Source organism: Coregonus clupeaformis, chromosome 28 (assembly GCF_020615455.1).
Source record: "Coregonus clupeaformis isolate EN_2021a chromosome 28, ASM2061545v1, whole genome shotgun sequence".
NCBI lineage: Eukaryota > Metazoa > Chordata > Actinopteri > Salmoniformes > Salmonidae > Coregonus > Coregonus clupeaformis.
The window spans coordinates 25251870-25261869 of record NC_059219.1 but is presented as its reverse complement, the minus strand read 5'-3'; the positions used below and the strand labels follow the sequence as shown (position 1 = coordinate 25261869).

The following is a 10000-nucleotide window of genomic DNA, read 5'->3' as shown; positions in this document are numbered from 1 at the left end:
CCCTGTATTAACCCTAACCCTATCCCTGTACTAACCCTAACCCTATCCCTGTATTAACCCTAACCCTATCCCTGTATTAACACTAACCCTATCCCTGTACTAACCCTAACCCTATTCCTGTACTAACCCTAACCCTATTCCTGTATTAACCCTAACCCTATCCCTGTATTAACCCTAACCCTATCCCTGTACTAACCCTAACCCTATTCCTGTACTAACCCTAACCCTATTCCTGTACTAACCCTAACCCTATTCCTGTATTAACCCTAACCCTATCCCTGTATTAACCCTAACCCTATCCCTGTATTAACCCTAACCCTATCCCTGTATTAACCCTAACCCTATCCCTTTATTAACCCTAACCCTATCCCTGTACTAACCCTAACCCTATCCCTGTACTAACCCTAACCCTATTCCTGTACTAACCCTAACCCTATTCCTGTACTAACCCTAACCCTATCCCTGTATTAACCCTAACCCTATCCCTGTACTAACCCTAACCCTATTCCTGTACTAACGCTAACCCTATCCCTGTATTAACCCTAACCCTATCCCTGTATTAACCCTAACCCTATCCCTGTACTAACCCTAACCGTTATTCCTGTACTAACCCTAACCCTATCCTTGTACTAACCCTAACCCTATTCCTGTACTAACCCTAACCCTATCCCTGTACTAACCCTAACCCTATCCCTGTACTAACCCTAACCCTATTCCTGTACTAACCCTAACCCTATCCCTGTACTAACCCTAACTATATTCCTGTACTAACCCTAACCCTATCCCTGTACTAACCCCACATCCACAGCCAAACAGAAAGAGCTTCTCATTAACACATCATTACGGTCGTAACCAGACAAAAGCAGTGCAGGTTTAAATCGACTACTGTATGCAGCAGAGAAAGATGAGATGACTTCCTTACTCTCCTCTGGTCTCCTCTAGTCACCTCTGGTCTACTCTCCGCTGGTCTCCTCTAGTCTCCTCTAGTCACCTCTGGTCTCCTCTAGTATCTAGTCTACTCTGGTCTCCTCTTGTCTCCTCTGGTCTCCTCTAGTCTCCTCTAGTCACCTCTGGTCTACTCTAGTATCTGGTCTCCTCTGGTCTCCTCTAGTCACCTCTTGTCTCCTCTGGTCTCCTCTAGTCTCCTCTAGTCACCTCTGGTCTCCTCTAGTCTCCTCTAGTCACCTCTGGTCTCCTCTAGTATCTAGTCTACTCTGGTCTCCTCTTGTCTCCTCTGGTCTCCTCTAGTCTCCTCTAGTCACCTCTGGTCTACTCTAGTATCTGGTCTCCTCTGGGCTCCTCTAGTCACCTCTTGTCTCCTCTGGTCTCCTATAATCTCCTCTAGTCACCTCTTGTCTCCTCTAGTCACCTCTAATCTCCTCTAGTCACCTCTGGTCTCCTCTAGTCACCTCTGGTCTCCTAAAATCTCCTCTAGTCACCTCTAATCTCCTCTAGTCACCTCTGGTCTCCTCTAGTCACCTCTAATCTCCTCTAGTCACCTCTGGTCTCCTCTAGTCACCTCTGGTCTCCTCTAGTCTCCTCTAGTCTCCTCTGGTCACCTCTGGTCTCCTCTAGTCTCCTCTAGTCTCCTCTGGTCTCCTCTGGTCTCCTCTAGTATCTGGTCTCCTCTGGTCTCCACTAGTCTCCTCTAGTCACCTCTGGTCTCCTCTGGTCTCCTCTAGTATCTGGTCTCCTCTGGTCTCCTCTAGTCTCCTCTAGTCTCCTCTAGTCACCTCTGTTCTCCTCTGGTCTCCTCTAGTCACCTCTGGTCTCCTCTGGAGATGAGATGTGAAAACAATGGGGAAAACAGTCCATGTGTCAAACCATGTGGTTGTAATATGGTTGTAATATGGTTGTAATATGGATTTAATATTTTTGTAATATGGATTTTAATATGGTTGTAATATGGTTTTAATATGGTTGTAATATGGTTGTAATATGGTTTCAATATGGTTGTAATATGGTTTTAATATGGTTGTAATATGGTTTCAATAGGGTTGTAATATGGTTGTAATATGGTTGTAATATGGTTGTAATTTTAACTTCTGTTTTAGGACAAGACTGACCATTATTATGTGAACTGGTGGCATTTAGCTGTGCTCTTTTGTTAACAAGGATATAATTAGTGTGATGTGTTTAATAACATTGCCTTTGAATTGATGCGTGGATATGTATTGTGATTGTCTAATACGTAAATTAAATCAATTCAATCCGTCACCCCAGTTATTGAGATAATTTTGACTGGTGAGTTATATAGACTACTGTAATGCTTTAATGCTGGGATAATTCTCTCCAAGAACTTGGTTTTCAATGCATGGTTTTATCAGCATACATTGTGTATCTGTTCCAGTGAGTTAGATGGATCAGCGGAGCGCGGCAGGGTGATTATCATAGGATTTAGAGGTGCATATGGCCCAATCGACACAGGGTAACACCTTCTCTGGGCTGGAGCCAAATGGGGAAACTAGCACATTTATTCAGTGTTAACACAAGGTTAATGTACTACGGAGGGGTTAAAAAACAAGTGGTGTATTGTGTGGAAGCTGAATTCATTTTATATATATATATATATATATATATATATATATATATATATATATATATATATACAGTGGGGAGAACAAGTATTTGATACACTGCCGATTTTGCAGGTTTTCCTACTTACAAAGCATGTAGAGGTCTGTAATTGTTATCATAGGTACACTTCAACTGTGAGAGACGGAATCTAAAACAAAAATCCAGAAAATCACATTGTATGATTTTTAAGTAATTCATTTGCATTTTATTGCATGACATATGTATTTGATACATCAGAAAAGCAGAACATAATATTTGGTACAGAAACCTTTGTTTGTGTCACACCCTGGTTCTGGGACTCCATATGTTGAGCCAGGGTGTGTTCATTCTATGTGGTTATTTCTATGTTGGGGGTTCTAGTTTGTTGTTTTCTATGTTTGCCTGAGTGACTCCCAATCAGAGGCAACGAGTGTCAGCTGTTGGCTGGTTGTCTCTGTTTGGGAGCCATATTTAAACTGTCTGTTTTTCACTTTGTGTTTGTGGGTTTTTGTTCCGTGTTCGGTCATTGTCACCGTGGACTTCACGAGTCGTTTATTGTTTTGTTTCGTGCTTTAATATAATAAAGTAACATGTTCGTTCATCACGCTGCGCATTGGTCTACTCCTTACCCTGACGATCGTGACAGAAAAACCCACCAGACAAGGACCAAGCAGCGTGTCCAGGAGCAGGCAGACTGGACATGGGAGGATCGCCGGCCATGGAGTGAGACTGACGAGAGGCAACCCCAAAACATTTTTAGGGGGGGGCACAGGGCATGGACGACGGGGCTGACGGAGGCAGAAAAGGGGCGTATTCAAAAGGCCACCAGGTTACGGGGGCCACTGGTCAAAGTAGGGAAAGGAGGTTTAGAGGCACGGCGAGAGGTACTGGGGTGTGTTACCAGTCCGGTCCGGCCCGTTCCAGTTCCCGGGTAGAGCCAGTGGTGTGTGTCCCCAGTACGGTCCGGCCTGTTACGGCCCCCTCGCACCAAATGGACGGTGCGCGTCACCAGCCCGTCCGGCCTGTTCCTGCCTCTCGCACCAAGCCTACGGTGTGCGTCGCCAGCCCAGCCCGGCCTGTCCCTGCTCCACGCACCAAGCCTACGGGTGTGCGCCGCCAGCCCAGCCCGGCCTGTCCCTGCTCCACGCACCAAGCCTACGGTGTGCGTCGCCAGCCCTGCCCGGCCTGTCCCTGCTCCACGCACCAAGCCTACGGTGTGCGTCGCCAGCCCAGCCCGGCCTGTCCCTGCCACTCGCACCAAGTCTACGGTGCGCGTCGCCAGCCCGGCCCGGCCTGTTCCTGCCACTCGCACCAAGTATACGGTGCGCTGTCGCCAGCCCGGCCCGGCCCGTTCCTGCCACTCGCACCAAGCCAGGGGTGCGAGTCGTCAGCCTGGTCCAGCCTGTTCTGCCACTCGCACCAAGCCAGTGGTGCGAGTCGTCAGCCTGGTCCAGCCCGTTCCTGCCACTCGCACCAAGCCAGAGGTGCGAGTCGCCAGCCTGGCAAGGCCCGTCGCTGCTCCACGCACCAGCCAGGGGTGCGAGTCGCCAGTCCGGGTGAGGCCCGTTCGCCCACGCACCAGCCAGGGGTGCGATCGTCAGCCCGGTCCAGCCCGTTGCTGCTCCACGCACCAAGCCAGGGTGCGAGTCGCCAGTCCGGTGAGGCCCGTTCGGCTCCACGCACCAGCCAGGGTGCGCATCGTCAGCCCGGTCCGCCCGTTGCTGCTCCACGCACCAAGCCAGGGGTGCGAGTCATCAGTCCGGTGAGGCCCGTTCCGGCTCCACGCACCAAGCCTGGGGTGCGCGTCGTCAGTCCGGCACAACCCGTGCCTTGGTCATCGGTGCCAAATCAGGTACCGCTTTATTGCTCCCCAACGGAGCTGAAGCTAGCTGCTCCTGCTACGTCCAGGTCAGCTCCAGCCAGCGGGGCCAGACCGGACCAGGGGCGCTATGGGGGGTTTATTGGAGGGTGGTGGGCAAGCCCGGAGCCAGAACCGCCGCCGAGGAGGAGTGCCCACCCAGCCCTCCCCTATTTTTCTCTGGTTGAGGCGCGGTCGCAGTCCGCGCCTTTAGGGGGGGGTACTGTCACACCCTGGTTCTGGGACTCCATATGTTGAGCCAGGGTGTGTTCATTCTATGTGGTTATTTCTATGTTGGGGGTTCTAGTTTGTTGTTTTCTATGTTTGCCTGAGTGACTCCCAATCAGAGGCAACGAGTGTCAGCTGTTGGCTGGTTGTCTCTGATTGGGAGCCATATTTAAACTGTCTGTTTTTCACTTTGTGTTTGTGGGTTTTTGTTCCGTGTTCGGTCATTGTCACCGTGGACTTCACGAGTCGTTTATTGTTTTGTTTCGTGCTTTAATATAATAAAGTAACATGTTCGTTCATCACGCTGCGCATTGGTCTACTCCTTACCCTGACGATCGTGACAGATTGCAATTACAGAGATCATATGTTTCCTGTAGGTCTTGACCAGGTTTGCACACACTGCAGCAGGGATTTTGGCCCACTCCTCCATACAGACCTTCTCCAGATCCTTCAGGTTTCGGGGCTGTCGCTGGGCAATACAGACTTTCAGCTCCCTCCAAAGATTTTCTATTGGGTTCAGGTCTGGAGACTGGCTAGGCCACTCCGGGACCTTGAGATGCTTCTTACGGAGCCACTCCTTAGTTGCCCTGGCTATATGTTTCGGGTCGTTGTCATGCTGGAAGACCCAGCCACGACCCATCTTCAATGCTCTTACTGAGGGAAGCTGAAAGCTCTTACTGAGGGAAGCTGAATGCTCTTATCATAGGTACACTTTGACTGTGAGAGACGGAATCTAAAACAAAAATCCAGAAAATCTCATCCCAAACCATCTCAATTTGGTTGAGGTCGGGGGATTGTGGAGGTCAGGTCATCTGATGCAGCACTCCATAACTCTCCTTCTTGGTAAAATAGCCCTTACACAGCCTGGAAGTGTGTTGGGTCATTGTCCTGTTGAAAAACAAATGATAGTCCCACTAAGCCCAAACCAGATGGGATGGCGTATCGCTACAGAATGCTGTGGTAGCCATGCTGGTTAAGTGTGCCTTGAATTCTAAATAAATCCCAGACAGTGTCACCAGCAAAGCACCCCCACACCATAACACCTCCTCCTCCATGCTTTACAGTGGGAACTACACATGCAGAGATCATCCGTTCACCCACACCGCGTCTCACAAAGACACGGAGGTTGGAACCAAAAATCTCAAATTTGGACTCCAGAACAAAGGACACATTTCCACCAGTCTAATGTCCATTGCTCGTGTTTTTTGGCCCAAGCAGGTCTCTTCTTCTTATTGGTGTCCTTTAGTAGTGGTTTCTTTGCAGCAATTCGATCATGAAGGCCTGATTCACACAGTCCTTTCTGAACAGTTGATGTTGAGATGTGTCAGTTACTTGAACTACTTGAAGCATTTATTCGGGCTGCAATTTCTGAGGCTGGTGACTCTAATGAACTTATCCTCAGCAGAAGAGGTAACTCTGGGTCTTCCATTCCTGTGGTGGTCCTCATGAGAGCCAGTTTCATCATAGCGCTTGATGGTTTTTGCGACTGCACTTGAAGAAACTTTCAAAGTTCTTGAAATGTTCCTTATTGACTGACCTTCATGTCTTAAAGTAATGATGGACTGTCGTTTTTCTTTGCTTATTTGAGCTGTTCTTGCCACAATATGGACTTGGTCTTTTACCAGATAGGGCTATCTTCTGTATACCCCCCCACCTTGTCACAACACAACTGATTGGCTCAAACACATTAAGAAGGAAATAAATTCCACGAATTAACTTTTAAGAAGGCACACCAGTAAATTGAAAAACATTCCAGGTGACTACTACCTCATGAAGCTGGTTGAGAGAATGCCAAGCGTGTGCAAAGTTGTTATCAAGGCAAAGAGTGGCTATTTGAAGAATCTTACATCTCAAATATATTTTGATTTGTTTAACACTTTTTTGTTTACTACATGATTCCATATGTGTTATTTCATCATTTTGATGTCTTCATTATTATTCTACAATGTAAAAAATTGTAAAAATAAAGAAAAACCCTTGAATGAGTAGGTGTGTCCAAACTTTTGACTGGTGGTGTTATACACACTGTATACAGAGCAACTCTTCAGCTTGTTAGTTCAACATGTCAATGTGTTTGGATCTATCAAATCAACTATACATACACAGAAAGTGGGAATCAGAGAGCTTTGTCTACCTCTTACATGAACCTTCCAGTTACAGCATAAAGGCCTAGGTGATTTCTCCTTCATTGTGATCGTAGGGACTAGATAGGATGTACTGTCTGGAACACACAGGTATCAGTATCAATAAAACCAAGCAGGGTTGAACGTTGTTGATCCCCAAATTACATCTGAGACATGAAGTCACAAGCCTGCCACACACATGAATCCACATACACACACACACACACACACACACACACACACACACACACACACACACCACGCACCCCCCACGCCAGCACTGTCACTGAGGTGCGACCTGCTCGAGTGTGTGAGGTCTGAGTTGGAAGAGGGGGAGGTTTGAGTGAAAATAGAGGAGAGGTCACACACAAAGAGGTTGTATGGAATAAGTGTGTGTGTGTGTGTGTGTGTGTGTGTGTGTGTGTGTGTGTGTGTGTGTGTGTGTGTGTGTGTGTGTGTGTGTGTGTGTGTGTGTGTGTGTGTGTGAGAGGTGTGTGTGTGAGAGGTGTGTGTGTGAGGGGGGTCGTGAAGTCAGGGCAGGATAGGGCACAAGTCGTTCCGCTCCACAGGTCACAGAGACCCCCTGCTCCGGTCCTGATAAGCCCAAGCTGAAAGGCCACGATGGGGACAGTCCTTCCCCTCCCTCCATCCCTCCATCCAGACAGACTGGGAGTGGAGGAGGAGACAATAAGGCTTCAGAATGTGGAAACTGGAAAGCCATTAACATGACACAGCCCATCTTTTAACAGCAGCGTAAAACTGTCACTCCTACATTAAGGCACCAGACAGAAGAGGTCTTATCAGGCCTTATCAGAGCCTCTGTGGTTACCATAGTCACTCAGGGCTAAGTCGGATGCCATGAGTTATGACTGATATGAATGACTGGTTAGAATGACTGCAGGGACAGTATTTGTAATGTATCTCAGAGAAGGAGTGCTGATCTAAGATCAAGTCCTTCCCTGTCCATTCCTAATGTAAAAGGCAAACATTATCCTAAATCACCACTCCTATTCTGAGACGCTTTATGAATACCGGCCCAGGACTGACATTTCTGACTCTCTTCAGTATAGAATCTGGGATTTGGAGGTGGCTTTGTGTTTCTGTTCACGGTGACTGGATGTGATGTGAATTAGACAGGTCTTGCTACTGTTCCTGAAAAAGGCCTTTGTGCTGAAACATCGTCTGAACTATATCCCCTCTTTATTTTCTGTAGTATGTAACCCTAAAGCTTTGCTGTGTTATTCTGGATGTGATGTGACCAACAGTAGCCCATTACTACCATCACATCGCTCAGCCCGCCACCCCCACATCCCCAAAGTGTGGCCCCTTACTTATCAGTAACCAGACTCCATTCCCCTCTAGTTCCCCCGCCTGTCCATCTGCCTGTCAGTCTGTCTGTCAGCGCCAAAATAATGCAGATTTACGCAAGCCACCCTTAGAGATGGCACCTGTGTGTGTGTGTGCGTGTCTGTGTGTGTATATATGTGTGTGTGGGGGTGGGGGTGTGTGTTTGTGTGTGTGTGTGTGTGTGTGTGTGTGTGTGTGTGTGTGTGTGTGTGTGTGTACGTGTGTGTGTGTGTGTTTGTATGTGTGTATGTGTATGTGTGTGTGTGTGTGTGTGTGTGTGTGTACTTGTGTGTGTGTTTACGTGTGTGTGCAATAGGCCTACATGTTAGGAGGTGTGTGTGACACTAATTTCCCCTTCCCCTGTCTGATAGATATTAGTCCCTCTCAGGACAGAGCTAATTTCCCCTTCCTCTGTCTGATAGATATTAGTCCCTCTCAGGACAGGGCTAATTTCCCCTTCCCCTGTCTGATAGATATTAGTCCCTCTCAGGACAGGGCTAATTCCCCCTTCCCCTGTCTGATAGATATTAGTCCCTCTCAGGACAGGGCTAATTTCCCCTTCCCCTGTCTGATAGATATTAGTCCCTCTCAGGACAGGGCTAATTTCCCCTTCCCCTGTCTGATAGATATTAGTCCCTCTCAGGACAGGGCTAATTTCCCCTTCCCCTGTCTGATAGATATTAGTCCCTCTCAGGACAGGGCTAATTTCCCCTTCCCCTGTCTGATAGATATTAGTCCCTCTCAGGATAGGGTTAATTTCCCCTTCCCCTGTCTGATAGATATTAGTCCCTGTCAGGACAGAGCTAATTTCCCCTTCCCCTGTCTGATAGATATTAGTCCCTCTCAGGACAGGGCTAATTTCCCCTTCCCCTGTCTGATAGATATTAGTCCCTCTCAGGACAGGGCTAATTTCCCCTTCCCCTGTCTGATAGATATTAGTCCCTCTCAGGACAGGGCTAATTTCCCCTTCCCCTGTCTGATAGATATTAGTCCCTCTCAGGACAGGGCTAATTTCCCCTTCCCCTGTCTGATAGATATTAGTCCCTCTCAGGACAGGGCTAATTTCTCCTTCCCCTGTCTGATAGTTATTAGTCCCTCTCAGGACAGGGCTAATTTCCCCCTTCCCCTGTCTGATAGATATTAGTCCCTCTCAGGACAGGGCTAATTTCCCCCTTCCCCTGTCTGATAGATATTAGTCCCTCTCAGGACAGGGCTAATTTCCCCTTCCCCTGTCTGATAGATATTAGTCCCTCTCAGGACAGGGCTAATTTCCCCTTCCCCTGTCTGATAGATATTAGTCCCTCTCAGGACAGGGCTAATTTCCCCTTCCCCTGTCTGATAGATATTAGTCCCTCTCAGGACAGAGCTAATTTCCCCTTCCCCTGTCTGATAGATATTAGTCCCTCTCAGGACAGGGCTAATTTATCCTTCCCCTGTCTGATAGTTATTAGTCCCTCTCAGGACAGGGCTAATTTCCCCTTCCCCTGTCTGATAGATATTAGTCCCTCTCAGGACAGGGCTAATTTCCCCTTCCTCTGTCTGATAGATATTAGTCCCTCTCAGGACAGGGCTAATTCCCCCTTCCCCTGTCTGATAGATATTAGTCCCTCTCAGGACAGGGCTAATTCCCCCTTCCCCTGTCTGATAGATATTAGTCCCTCTCAGGACAGAGCTAATTTCCCCTTCCCCTGTCTGATAGATATTAGTCCCTCTCAGGACAGGGCTAATTTCCCCTTCCCCTGTCTGATAGATATTAGTCCCTCTCAGGACAGGGCTAATTTCCCCTTCCCCTGTCTGATAGATATTAGTCCCTCTCAGGACAGAGCTAATTTCCCCTTCCCCTGTCTGATAGATATTAGTCCCTCTCAGGACAGGGCTAATTTCCCCT

At 48.0% G+C, this 10000-nt stretch overlaps 1 protein-coding gene across 1 annotated transcript in view; it reads left to right on the top strand.

Moving 5' to 3' along the window:
• Nucleotides 1-10000, top strand: part of LOC121543336 (PDZ domain-containing RING finger protein 4-like) — a 76175-nt gene that overhangs the window by 10500 nt on the left and 55675 nt on the right. The window lies entirely within an intron of this gene.